This window comes from Gavialis gangeticus, unplaced genomic scaffold (assembly GCF_001723915.1).
Source record: "Gavialis gangeticus isolate Ggan-Ray unplaced genomic scaffold, GavGan_comp1, whole genome shotgun sequence".
NCBI classification, from domain to species: Eukaryota; Metazoa; Chordata; order Crocodylia; family Gavialidae; genus Gavialis; species Gavialis gangeticus.
The window spans coordinates 13,943,824-13,957,049 of record NW_017729025.1 but is presented as its reverse complement, the minus strand read 5'-3'; positions in this window follow the sequence as shown (position 1 = coordinate 13,957,049).

The window sequence follows — 13,226 nt, the reverse complement described above, 5'->3', positions numbered from 1 at the left end:
CCACAACTGCAGCCAGCAGTAAGTTTGAGCAGGGGAAGGAATATTTAACTCCCCTCCCTGGCCCTAGACTCCAACCCAGGTTTGCCCGGAGGGGGGCAGTCCCCCCACTGCAGAAGGGGCTGCATCTCCAGCCAGGCTTATCCTCTGCCACCCCCTTGTCACCCAGCCTCACTGCTCCAGCTAGGGAGCAGAGGGGTGGGGCCAGCCCTGCTCTCTGGAGCAGATAGCCCAACCCAGGGCTGCAAAGCATGCTGAGGGACTGATTTAAGGGATTTGGGACAGAAGTTTCATAAATTGGTTTGACCCAAATCAGTTAAGTCTGATGCTACATTCAACCAGTTTATCTTAAACCATTTTTGGCCATTTTGAAACTGGTTTATGTAGACTGAGCTTCTGTTCTGTTACAGTTTTAAACCAGTTTTGGATCACTTAAACTGGTTTATGTGTAACTTCTGTCCCTAGCCTGACTGATTACTAGAGCCCCTATAATACCGAAGTACCAAGGGATTCCAAGGTGGTTTTCCATACGGGTACTATTAGACCCAAGACAGCGTAGTTTTCAGGATCAGGTGTATTCAGGCTAGCCTGGCTGTTTATCTGCACCCACGTATCTACGTTTTCCCCCCTTCATGTTGTGTTTAATTTCTTCACGCCTTAGGAATGTTGGCACTTCCCAACAGGGGGTATGGATAATAAAAGCATCAGAGATGGTGTGGTGCTTGGGGACTGTAAAAATACCTCAGATAGATGGAAAGAGAGTGAATCTTGCCTTATTTAGCCACAGAAGACCTTAACTCCAGGAGCTATGAAAGTCTGGTTATTTTACAGCTGAGTGCGTACGTGCATGTAATCGAGCACTGAACCTTCAGGTATGTCGTTTGGCTTCAGTTTTGTGCATGCTAATCTCCGTATATCTCGTTCCAACTCCAGTTTGTCTGCAGCTCTTCTTGCTGTGTGATGATCAACAGGGCCCAGCTGTTAGGCACTTAAGGACAGCCTTGAAGCACCTGTTCAGCACAGAAGCTCGGAGCCCAGAGAGCCTAATTTAATGGAGAGATGCTATATAAGGCCTGCCCTTTAGAGGAATCCTAGCCTACTTTTATGGCTCCAGTTTTCAGGAACAAGAGCTTTTATCAAGGGATGCATTGCTTAGGAAATAAAATGGACAGCAATTCAGGTAGAGACTGTATTGAATAGACACAGGTTGCTGTTCGCACAGCTGCAGTATATGTAGATGAGAACGTGATGGCTTGTCATGCTGCAGCCTCCAGTCAGGGGAAAGGCTGGAGTTAATGTACATATACTATTGCCCAGTGTTTTTGTACCAGTGAGGCTCAAGGCTGTAACAGGCTGGGAGAAGTTTCTCCTGCATTGTCGTTGTCCTTCCATTGGCAAAGACCCAACACGCTGAGGGCAAAACCATTTTTCTGAATCACTCTGGCTCCTTTGTCATTGTAACAGTTTCTGCGTCTCATTTTCCTGTTCTGTCTGGTCCCCAAAAGATAACAACCAGCGACTGCTACCGGCAAATTGGAGTAACTTGAACAACAGAGAGTAGACTTCATCAGAAATCCTCCACTGGGAAAAACAGGTTTGTTAAAATCAACAGATTCCTATGGATTTGCCTAAAAGTGAAGTGCAATGTTTTGCTTTCCAGTTGGCTTGATCAGCATTAGCCCCTAGAGTGTGGTGTTCTGTGAGTCCGTCAACATCAAACTACATTCCCATTTTGTGGCTTTGTGTAAGTCCTTTTTTCTCCTTTGGGCTGGATTCTGTACAAGACATCATCTCCCATAATGCAATGAGGGCTCTGCTTGGACTAAATGGCCTGGTGAGCTCTAGGAGTCATGGGCCAGTCTGGCTTCTCGGGGAGAATGAAAATTATCAGTCTCCTGAGCTACAGCTCCTGTGGCAAAATGCACCTCCGTAAGGAAATAGTTTCATTGTTGAATTGGCTCTAAACAAAGCATTTTGGGTCAGTTCATTCAACCATCCCTAGATAAACGCTTTCATCTGGGGAACTTTTGCCATTTCCAAATTTGGAAAATGAAATATTTTATTCTGGGGACAAAAAAGTCCAGTTCAACTTCTTGTCCTGTTTTGGGTTAGGGAAAAATGTTGAAACCATTGGTGATGCATAGGGGGTGCACATGGGTGCATGTGTACCCCCTGAGATTGGTGGTGCACCCCCTGTGAAAAGTGCCACTGTCAGTGCCTGTGGGCGGTCACCACTCGCTACCCCCACCCCTTGCTGCTAAGACCGCCGTGGCCACTTGTGGGAGCTCCTTGCTTGGCCCGCCCCCATTGCCAACACCACTGCGGCTGCCTGCAGGAGCTCCCTGCCGCTATGCCCCAACCACCAACACTGCAGGTGGTCGCCATACCCCCCAGCCTCCAGGGGCAAGCGTCGTTCATGGTTGAAACACTGGAATTTACTACAGGACAGAACCCCAACCTTTCCCTGGGATCAGAGACCTGTGCTATGATGTTAGAGGTCTTGGGTTCAGACTGACTGGGTGCATCTACACGTGCACCTTAATGCACATTAGCTTACTTTAATGCACATTAAAGTGGCACCAAAAAACTGTGCTTTTGCTAATACACATTAAAATAAGCTAATGTGCCTTTTTCTAGTACCCTACAATGGAGGTACTAAATGTAATGCACGTTAGCAAAAGCACATTAATGAACGTGTGGACAAGCCCACTGGCAATCTGTGCTTGGGGCTTTCAGTGCCTGAGTAGGAAGAGGTGATGGATACGAAGTACTGTATTTATAGTAGCTTTTCACTGTTCCTTTCTGTTTGTCTCTGGCCCTAAAGTCTCTTTTTGCCTTTCCTCTCATATTCATAACTTGCTTAGGGCTCTTTCCATCTTCCAACAAGCACTGGAGGCTGCATAGCTAGAGACAAATATCTGGGAGGGGTCCAGTTACTTAATTTCAAGAGCTGGATTGTGTCAAAGATATAAAGTTCCCTGAAGGAAGTTGTGCTGTTTCCTCCTTTGCTTTCTAGTCTGGTGATGTTGCTGGGACATCTTCCTGCTGTAAGCAAGTCCTAGGTGGCCAAGCAAATTGCATATGGGCTGTGTTTCTTGCACATAGGGGACGGTTATAGAACCTTCTTTGCTGCACCTTCGAAGGGGTTCGAACTAGGGATCTGCTGATGTGATCTGTGCCTGCATCACAGTTTGATGCCCACCATCTGCCCTTTGGAGATTGACTTGGTAGCCCTGGGACACTGGGAGTTGGATAGAAATCATGTTCCTTCCCTCACTGTTATGCAACCTCAGAGACATGTGCGGGAAAGCTGCTTTTGCCCTGGGCACGCTGAAAACCTGTATTTCAAAATGGGAAATGCCAGTGGAGAAGCAGTTGCGCCTCTATGTTGCTTGTGCTGTTAACACTACTGAGTGCTCAAATCAGGTATTCGCATCTAAAATGGACTCCTTGTTATCCACATGCAAGTTCCCATTGCATGTTCAGTTGTGGTGACTCCATACACAAAGTGAGCACACATTTGTGTGTGCAGATTTGACATGACCATGCCCAGGCACTTACCGAGAATCAGGCTCCTAATGGGAAGATTTTTAGTTGGCAAATGCTCATATCTATACTATGCTTTGCACTGATCCCACAGATTTAGCTTCTTGGAGCGCTGTGCCATGGCATCTAGAGCACATGGCCCCTCACCAAAGTAACCCAAAACTTCCCAGGCTTCTAAAAATAAAAATACTACTACTAATGATCTCTTTCTTTGTACCTTGGCAGCAAATAGCTCAATTAGTTCATAGATTTTGTTTGTTTTGTACGAGTGGCGTGTGTTGTGATGAGGAGGGAGCGGAGGAAGTCGTGTTGTGACAGTAATTGTTGTGGGAGGACCGTGTACAAGCCATGCACGCAGTGCTGCTCTTGCCTCCTGTGACGGGGAGCTCCACGGGCCAGATCCAGCGTGCGTGGAAACTCTGTTTGCAGTTGCAAACCTCTCCCTGTCGGCTAAATGTTTTGTCAGTCTGGTGGAAGCTGGCTGACATCACGTGGAAAGGAAATAAGACTTCTCAGGCAGCAAGACCCCCTTCAGAGGCGGTCTCTGAACACGAGAGTAAAGACCCGGAATTGGATGTTGAACTGAAACCAGTGTGTACAGCAACATCTCCAGGGTGATGCTGAGTTTATACGGGAGCTGAGGAGGCTAAGCTGACAGGCTGCCGGGCTTTTACCAGGGTCTGCAGCCTGCCAGATGTACTGAAGAGTGAGCATCAACCCAAGCTCACCAGCATATATAGATCATCATGCCCAGGCACAGGCCCGGGAGGACACAGGGTAACTGCCTGCCCCATCCCAGACCTCAGCACAGCTGGGGCTGTTTGGTGATATAGTAGCACCAGTGGCACCCCGAAGGCTAGGACTCTCCTCGCTTCTCCAAGGAGCTGGTGGTGCCAGGATGGGCAGATGAATGGCAGATTGAGGGGAGGGGGACAACAGTAAAAGGGATTCTTTAGCTATGAGATCCTGCTGAGGATTTCCTGCTGAGATCCTGTAGAGCCAAACGACTTTGAGAAGAGGAGCTTTGCAGACTGTCTCTGGCAGCCTGAGCCCTACACCGGGGGATGAGTAAGGCACATCCTGACGTGTGAAGCGGGTGCCTGGAGTGATGGATCACAAGGACACAATGCAGTTTATAGCTCAGAGACAGCATAACACAAGCAGGGAGGATGGTAAAAATGGGGGAGATCTAGTTGGTTCTTCCCAGAGCCTGTGAGCGTGCAGCCGTGTGGGGGCCACCCGAGCACAGGAATTGCCAGGGGAACCGTTTCTTGTTGGTAATATTTTTGTCTGATGAGTCTGTATAGACGCTTCAATGCAGCATGTCCCAGCTGAGGTCCCCTGGTCAAGCCCTGGCAGGCAGCACACTGGGCTTAAAGGGACCAACCAGCTCAGCCTCAGAGCTGGCATTCCCGGGCTCTGTTCCCGGAGCCTTCCTGCAATGCGACTTCCATCATGACCGTGAACAATTGGGCCTGGTTGATGCCCGGCAGCGTCCCAGCCCAGGCGTGCTACCTGCATATCATTTGCCCCCTGGCACAGAAGCCACATGTAGCCACACACGCATGCGGTGCTGCCCTCAGGCCGGCTAGTGAGCTGGACTAACCAGCTCTGCCCCAGCCCGCGGTGAACGCAGCTGTCCTCCGTCTCTTTGCTGAGCAGCACCCGTTTACCTGTCCACGGGGCAGCACGATAATAGCTGGCAGTGGGCACAGTATGACCTTCTTGTTCTGAAGGCCTGTGGAGGACCTGGGATCGGGTCCTAGGTTTTGCTCCCTTGGGATCGGGTGCTAGGGTTTGCTCCCTGAAGGCTGACTGCTTTAGGTTTGTTGGGCTGAAATATCCCAGCCCCGCTGGCACCAACAGGAAGGCTCTCATTGAGCTCACGGCATTCAGGGTCTTATCCAGAGAGTCAAGAGGATTCAGCTCTACTCCCAACTCTTCCTGGGCAACCGTGGGCGAGTTGCTTCCCCTCCCACCCTTCTGAGTGTCTGTTGCCATCTTCACGGCATGGCCAGCATCTCAGTACCATTGTGTACAGTACCAAGCACAATAAGACCTCTGAGCGCAACCCTGATGCAAGGGGCAGCATACGTATTCAAGCAGAAAAGCCTGGCAGACCTGACATGCACAGGTGTCACTAGTAAATCGATCCTGTTTGGAGGTGGAGTGGGAGAACAGCAATTGCCAGTTCACCCAGGAGCCAGTGCCCTCCTTCCAGTGCTGTAGGTCATGGAGGCTCCTGTCTACGTATTGCAGAGTGCTTGGGAGTGCCACAAGGAATAAGCTTTCCCGAGGGCACTTCCCCCCACCGTCCTGCAGAGAAAGCTTTAGACACATGTCTCCTGCTAACCTGTAGCCAAGCAAACAAAGCAGATGAGAGGCTGGGGAGAGGGAGCATTTTGGCTGCCCACCGCCCTGCAGTCTTCAATCAAAACAAAGCAAACACCAGTGCAAATGTTACAGGGAACCAGGGAAACTTGGGTTCGATCCAGCTGGGGAGCGGGTTGGCATGGCTCTCACAGACGTTCGCTGGCTGGGATTTAATATTGATTAGGCACGGTTCAGTGCCTTCAGCTGGTAGGAATCAAAGCACAAGGCTCAACATGAAATTAGCTGTGTTTGGGTACTTCTCCATGGAGCAAATCTAGGGCAGGAGGAGCTGGACCCACTGTACCACGCAGCAGCTGGCAGCAGGAAAGCAGACTAAAGCCAGCGTGTGTCCCGATACTTCGGGAGGGACCAACTCCATTTTAAAAATTGATTTACGCTTTAATCGGTCTTGAAGCTTCATTATTCCAAGCATTAGAGTGTCTGATCCAGGGGCCTTATTTGCTAATGCACTGAAAGCGGCAGCAGATGTGCTATTTTTCATCTGTGACCCGATCAGCTCTCTGATTCATCTGCTTCCATTTTCATTTTCCTGTCATTGATTTATTAATGATGTCTTACTTATCTGGGGCTCTTTTTTATAGGGTTGCCTGTGGCATAGTCCCCAGGGAAATGTTCTAGAAACCCTCCCCGCTACATCAAAAGCCCCTTTTGCCATGTTCTTCCTCACCGCTCCAGAGATTAGATGCTTTAATCATGTAGTAAGTGAAGCAACTTCTGCGGCTTGTACAATTTATGGACAATTTGTCTCCTGGATATCGAAGGCTTGTGCTCTCCTGTGTTCAGCGACAGATTCGGAGCCAGCTCTTCAGCAAATGCAAACCAGCATAGCCCTGGAGCATCAGACATAGCAAAGACAGACACTAGACATAGCCCTGCTCATGCTAAAACCTCTCTTCTCCCCTTTCAAATGACCACAGTATTTGCCTGTAGTGTTGACAAAGGGTCTAAGTCCTGGGAAATGCCCTGTGGTTATAGCTTGTCTTGTACATGTTGGAATACGAGGGGGAGAAAGCACAACTTCCGTTCTGGGAATCCCTGCCCGAGACCCCGCTCCGTGAATCAAGCATTTTGGGTGTTTGTCATGGGCTTGACCCTCCCAAGAAGGCAAACGTCACGTGTGGAAAGGGGCATAGACCCTCCTGCAAGTTGGAGCCCTCCAGACCCTGTGTGGTTGGGGCTATATGTCTTTACCTTTGGGATGCAGGACTCTTGTGCTCATAACTGCCTTGTTCTATTGGGAGAGGTGGAGATGCCTCCATCAGTGCTCTTCTATAGCCTGGGGACCGGGGTACTGTCCTGGGCAGGGGGAGGTGTGGGTTTGACACCCCCCAGGCTGAATCCAGGTAAGGTCAGTGGCCATTAGGGTATTGTGCAAAATGTGGGCAGCACCATGGGCACGTGGAAGTTGTTGCAAGTCCTGTGATCTGCCATGAGTAGAGTATGGTGGGGAGCTGGTGTTCCCTTCTGGATCCTAAGGTGGTGGAGTCCTAATATGCAGCCCTAAGTCAGGAGCCTAAGCTACCATAAGCTGCAGGAGTTCAGACCCATCCTGGTGCAGAGCATCTCTTAGCGGCTGCCCCAGTGCCACCCTTCTTAGTGCTTATGTCCTCTGTCTCATCCTTAGGAGGCAGATGACTCTCTCCATTGATCGTTTAGGGATTTTAGGGACCACCCTGCCAGGATGCATCACCCTCCTGGGGCAAGAGGTGCTGCAGTGTCTAAGTAGAGGCACCTACCTTGATGAATTGGACCTGCCCCTAGCACTTGGCTGGAAGGACCTCCTGCATCCCTGAGTCCACTGGTTCAGGTTACCATAGTGTATAATTCCTATAATAAACTGATAAGAAGCAGATGCCTGAAACCCTCTCTTAATTCAGTCTCTTCATGGATCTGGACTCTGCCTTGGGAGAAAGGGAGAAGAGCTTTGATTACTGAATGTGAATTGTGAATCCCTTTGCAAGGTTTTAGCAGTCTCACCCATCCTGCAAAACCAGTGATGGTATTCACGGCCCTCGTGTGGGTGGAACAAATCAAGGTCTCCCCTACAGGGGACGAATTCCCCAAGGATTTTGGAGCTGGAGTCAGTGACTGATGCCTTGTCCATGAACGACAGGCTGAGGATGGGGCTGACCCTTGCAAGGTTCACCCAAGCCTAGAGCTCAGGAGCTGGATTGCAGGCTTGCAGGGAAGGCAACAGATATGCAGCCATGGTACAAGTCCAGCTGTCACTTACTGAGCTCTTTGCTTTCTCCTTGGAGTGGCTATGATTTACTAAGCTGATTAAGGAAGCGATTTATCCTTGAGATTAAGACCAGCTGACAAATGGGGACAGTGGGGGATTCTAGTCCCCTTGATTTATTGCCTAGAAAGAACTGAAGCCTGTCTCAGGGTTTCCTGTGTCGTGTGATGCACTCCCTGGTCTTCAGAGGGAATGAAGATGTGGCTCCAGCTGTGAGTTTCTACAGGCAGTACTCCCCAGCCTGGGTGCCATGAGGCTCTGGTAAGCTGTCCACAGCCTGTCCATGGACTTCACTGAGCTTCACGTGTCTTTGTAGCATGTTCTGTTAAAAGTTTGACATGTGTGACACCCCATTTTGAGGCTTGAAAGTGGCCAGTTGTCCCAAAATGTTTGGGAACCACTGTTGTAGGGAGCTCTGACCTTGCCCAGCAGGGGTCGAGGCCACAAAGAGGGGATTCAAAGAGCAGCATGTTTGGACCAGAGGTTGCCGTTTGATCCACTGGAAAGATGGGTCAAAAGTCCCTCTCAGTTTAGCAGCCTGCTGGCTACATCTAGCTAAAGCACAGTTTCCATAGCCAAATGGCACGCCATGAAACCAGCATTGTGTCTGGGCTCTTTTTCACCCCCCAGCCTGAACGACGTGATACCATTTAAAACTGTCTTGACAAGGGGCAGCCGCGGGCATGGGCAGGGTGTGAACTCAGGCCTCTGGACCTGTAGCAAGGTGCTTTCATTGCACGGCTCCATGGCCTGGTGTTGTAAAGAGGGCTGTCTGCAAAATGTGAATCCCTGCTAGGATCCCAAATATCAGAGAAGCTGACGACGATCCCACAGGTTCTCGGTTTCAGTCTCTCTCCCTCTGGAGAGATGAATGGCCTGCACAAGCACTGTACATACACATGCCTAAAGGAATCTAACGCCAGGTCACCCTGTTAGGATCACTCGTGTGAGGCCTCTTCTGCCTCCCCGGGGGAGACACCGGTTCTTCTACATGTGCCCGTTAGATCAGGTATTGATTGGTTTGTTTGCCAGCCTTCCTCTTCTCCAAACCACATACTACTTCACTGCTTAGATCCTTGGAAGGGCCGAGTTTCTTGACCCCATGTCTGGTTCTCTGTGGGCATGATTCTAGCATTGCTTTGAAGGCTCTGCCGGACCTTCCCCTGCTTTTTCAGTCTCCCTTCGTTTTGTAGCTCCAGCTTGGAAAAATCCGAGGTTTAGCCCTGCTCTTAATATGGAAGCTGTTGTCCCCTATCCTGAATCTCTGGCTAAGAGGCAGTCAAGTCAAAGGAGCTATTTTATATGGCTTACGGTTTATGACTTTTACATCTGGCAGTCGGTCTGCAAAGTGAGTGGGCTGTGTAAGGGAAGGTTTCTTGGACTGATGGAGTCCTAGGAAAGAAGATGAATCTTTCCTTTCGAGCCTTGTCTTTGCCTTGGCATTGCTGGAGCTATAGTTTAAGGTGTGCCTACACAGCACCCGAAGGAGTCACTGCAGCTCATCCAGATGTGCCCGAGCTTGTGCTATACTGGTTGGCTTGGGAGCCGAGAGCGGCATCATTACAGCATGGGGCTGAGCACTGGCTTGTGGCCTGGAGGTAGGCTCGGCCTCAAGGGGGGGTTTTACAGTCTGTCCTGAGTCCCTGCGCTAGTTCAGGTATAGCTACGTTTGGTGTAGTTGCGGTTTGGACTGCAATATAGAGACATCCTCCACGGCTGAAGGAAGAGCTGGGAGGGGTGTTAGAGTCCTGGGTCTGACACTGACTCCAGGTGTAGTCCTGGACAAGGACATGAGTTTCCCTGCCATTAAACAGGCATGGGGATGCTTTGCTTTATGTGAATGCTGTGTGAATGCTGCAGCACTGAGGATCATTATAATCATATCTCTCCCAAGAATAAGGCCGGAGGAGGGAATTGGTTTGTCTTGAGGAGTAAGGGGAGAGGAGACATGTTCCTACCAGTGGTTCATTCACAACTCTTGGAAAGAACTAGATCTGACCATAATCACATTTTAATGCTTTTTCTGGACTATGTGTGTACTCTCTGTAGCGTTCCTCCCGCTTTTGTCTGGCTCCCAGCTACAGGTTGGCAGCTGTGCCAGGACTGGCTGTTACCATCCATGCAGCAGCTGCAGCACACATGAAACGTCCTGTAGTGCTGGGAGGTCCTCACCTCCGAGACTCCCAGATTAACTGCATTTATCCTGGCTTCCACTACTCCCACCCAGCCCTGCCAGCACAGCTGCAGCATTGCTCCTCTTGGGGAAAGACTGGCGACCAGCCCAGCTGGAAGATACCTGCCAAGGCTTTTTTGAAGAACAGCCAGTGAAGGGCGGTTGGGTGGACTGGGAAAAGGAGGGGAAAGGACTAAAGAAATCATGCTGTCGGCAATTTTGTCCCATGCTGCCCACACTAGAGGAATCTGTTCATAATCACCCCCATGTTCTGTCCCATCCAGCAGGCAGTTGTCTCTCTCCTGAATGCCCTGTCCACTTGGCAACACGCTTCGCTTTGCTGCTCAGATTTTGCTTTGTTAAAAAAAATGACACCACCAAAAATGCTCCCCCTTTTTCTCCTCCTTAAATGATGCTTGACTTTTTTTTTAAATGGAAAAGTCTAACTAAAGTATTTGTGGCTTCTGAGACCTGAAATGAAACAAAACAAATCCTTACAAAAAATGTGTGGGTGCAGCAGGACTGAGGAGCTGTGACATCCTGTGGTGGTCACGTGCCTCCTGCCCCCCTCCAGGTCCTCGGGGTAGCCCCCTTTGCTCTCGCCTGCCATGCCTTGATGGAATTATTGGATTGTAAAAAGAGAGGCTGCCTCAGGGTCCCTGACTGAGCTGTCGTCTGTTCTTCAGCCAGCGGGTCCCCCCCCAGACCCAGCTGATTCCATAAAGGCTATTTGTGGTCTCCTTCCACCCCTACAGCCATGTCCATGCCTTGCAGATATTATTCAAACAACATCCTGGACCTTCACATAGGGGCCTCTGCCCTCTTGGCTTTAGCCCACTGTCACTGTGGCTACCAGTCTTATTCCAATCTGGCTTTCTTGGCTTCAGCTCTCTCCATATGTCAGCCTCTGGACCCTTGGCTCCTGCCTCTTGCGTTCTTTGGGTCCCTGCCCCTGGCTTCATCCTTCCTGGGCTCTGGGCCCCTTGGGGTCCCAGACCCAGGCAAGGCTATTTCTTTTTTCCTCTCAGCCTCCTGGGTCCCCAACCCAGGCCAGGCAGTTCTGGTGCTGCTCAGCCCCCTTCTGGTTCCTGACCTCTGCAGGGCTTTACGCATACTACCTCACAGTTGTCTCTGTGGCCTCCCTGCTGCCTTCTTTAGCCACAACCCAGTCCTCCAGTTTCAACTTTAATGCAATGCACATACAAGTAACCGTTCACGATGGAAAATCTCCCACAACCCTGGGTTGATGTCTTCCTGCAAGCTCTAGCTCTCTGTGGGCTTTTACCTCCCAGGCCTTGCCAGGCTGCCTTCTGAACCTCCTCTCCCCCAGGAGATCTGCTCCCTGTAGCATGCAGGCCCAGACACCTCCCTTGCTTCTTGTGCTGGGCTTATGTGCCCTAGAGGATTTCCCCTTCTGGCCAGGTGACTCTAAGCACAGGGGTTTCCCTGTGCACCTGATGGTCAGCCTCTCCACCCAGATGCTTGCGGCTTCTACCCTCAGGCTGCTGGAATCTGCTCCATGCAGCCATCTTGTTGCAGCTCAGCCAGCTCCTGCTCAGGTGCAAATTTTTCCTTAAAGTAGCCTCTGGTTCCTTGTTACAGTAGAGAGAGGAACTTCTTTCAGAATTGTTCATGGAGTCCTTACTTTTTGGTCCTGTTGGCTCCAGTGCATTTTTAGTTTGCTAGGGCATGTCCAGACATGCATTAACATGCTTTAGTTAATGCGAATTAAATCTAGTACCTCCATTGTGAGGTACCAGGAAAATGCACATTAACCTGTCTTAGTGCACTTTAAATAAAAAGCATGGGGTGTTTTTTTTTAATGCTTAATGCACATTAGCCTATTTTAATGTGCATTAATGAACTATCATGGGTTTTTTTAGTGATGCTTTAATGCTCATTAAAATAGGCTAATGAGCATTAAAGTGCACATGTAGGCATGCCCCTAGAGCCCAGATACCCCTTGAATGTTCTACATCAGGGCTGGCCAACTGGGCCACATCCAGACTCTGAGGGATTAACTTGCAGTACCCAACCTCCCCACCTGGGTGCTCCTTCTCCCACAACACTCTGTGGTTGGAGTCTCTGGGCTCCCCCTCCCTCCTTCATATTCCACTTCCTGCTCCCATCCTTGGGGGCAGAGCAGGGCAGTGAGGCCAAGGGAGTCATAGATTCATAGATTCATAGATTAAGGGTCGGAAGGGACCTAGTAGATCTTCTAGCCCGACCCCCCGCCAGGGTGGGAGAACAACAAAAAACCCCAAAAAGAGAAATGGGACTCAAACGAGTCCAGCCAGGTAGGCATCCAGCCTCTTCTTAAAGACCCCCAGGGTAGGGGCCAGCACCACTTCCCTTGGAAGTTGGTTCCAGCTCCTAGCCGCCCTAACCGTGAAGTAGTTTTTGCGGATGTCCAATCTATACCTCCTCTCCATCAGCTTGTGCCCATTACTCCTTGTTATGCCAGCGGGCGCTAGGGGAAACAGCGTCTCCCCCAAACCCCTCTGGTCCCCCCTAGTGAGTCTATAGACAGTCACCAGGTCCCCCCTTAGCCTTCTCTTGTGGAGGCTGAATAGGTTCAGGTCCCGCAGTCTCTCACTGTAGAGTCTGCCCTGTTGTCCCCGGATCATGCAGGTGGCCCTCCTCTGGACCCTCTCCATATTGTCCACATCCCTCTTGAAATGGGGCGCACAGAACTGGACACAATACTCCAGCTGTGGCCTGACCAGTGTCGCATAGAGTCCTTGTCCATGAGGCTTGTGGGGGGGCAGAACCCTGTATGGCATGGTAGGGGGCACCAGCATGGTATGGCAGGGTCATGGCCGCCTCACAGTGTGGCAGGGAGGGCCACATGGCATGGTGATCAGGATGATGAGGCAC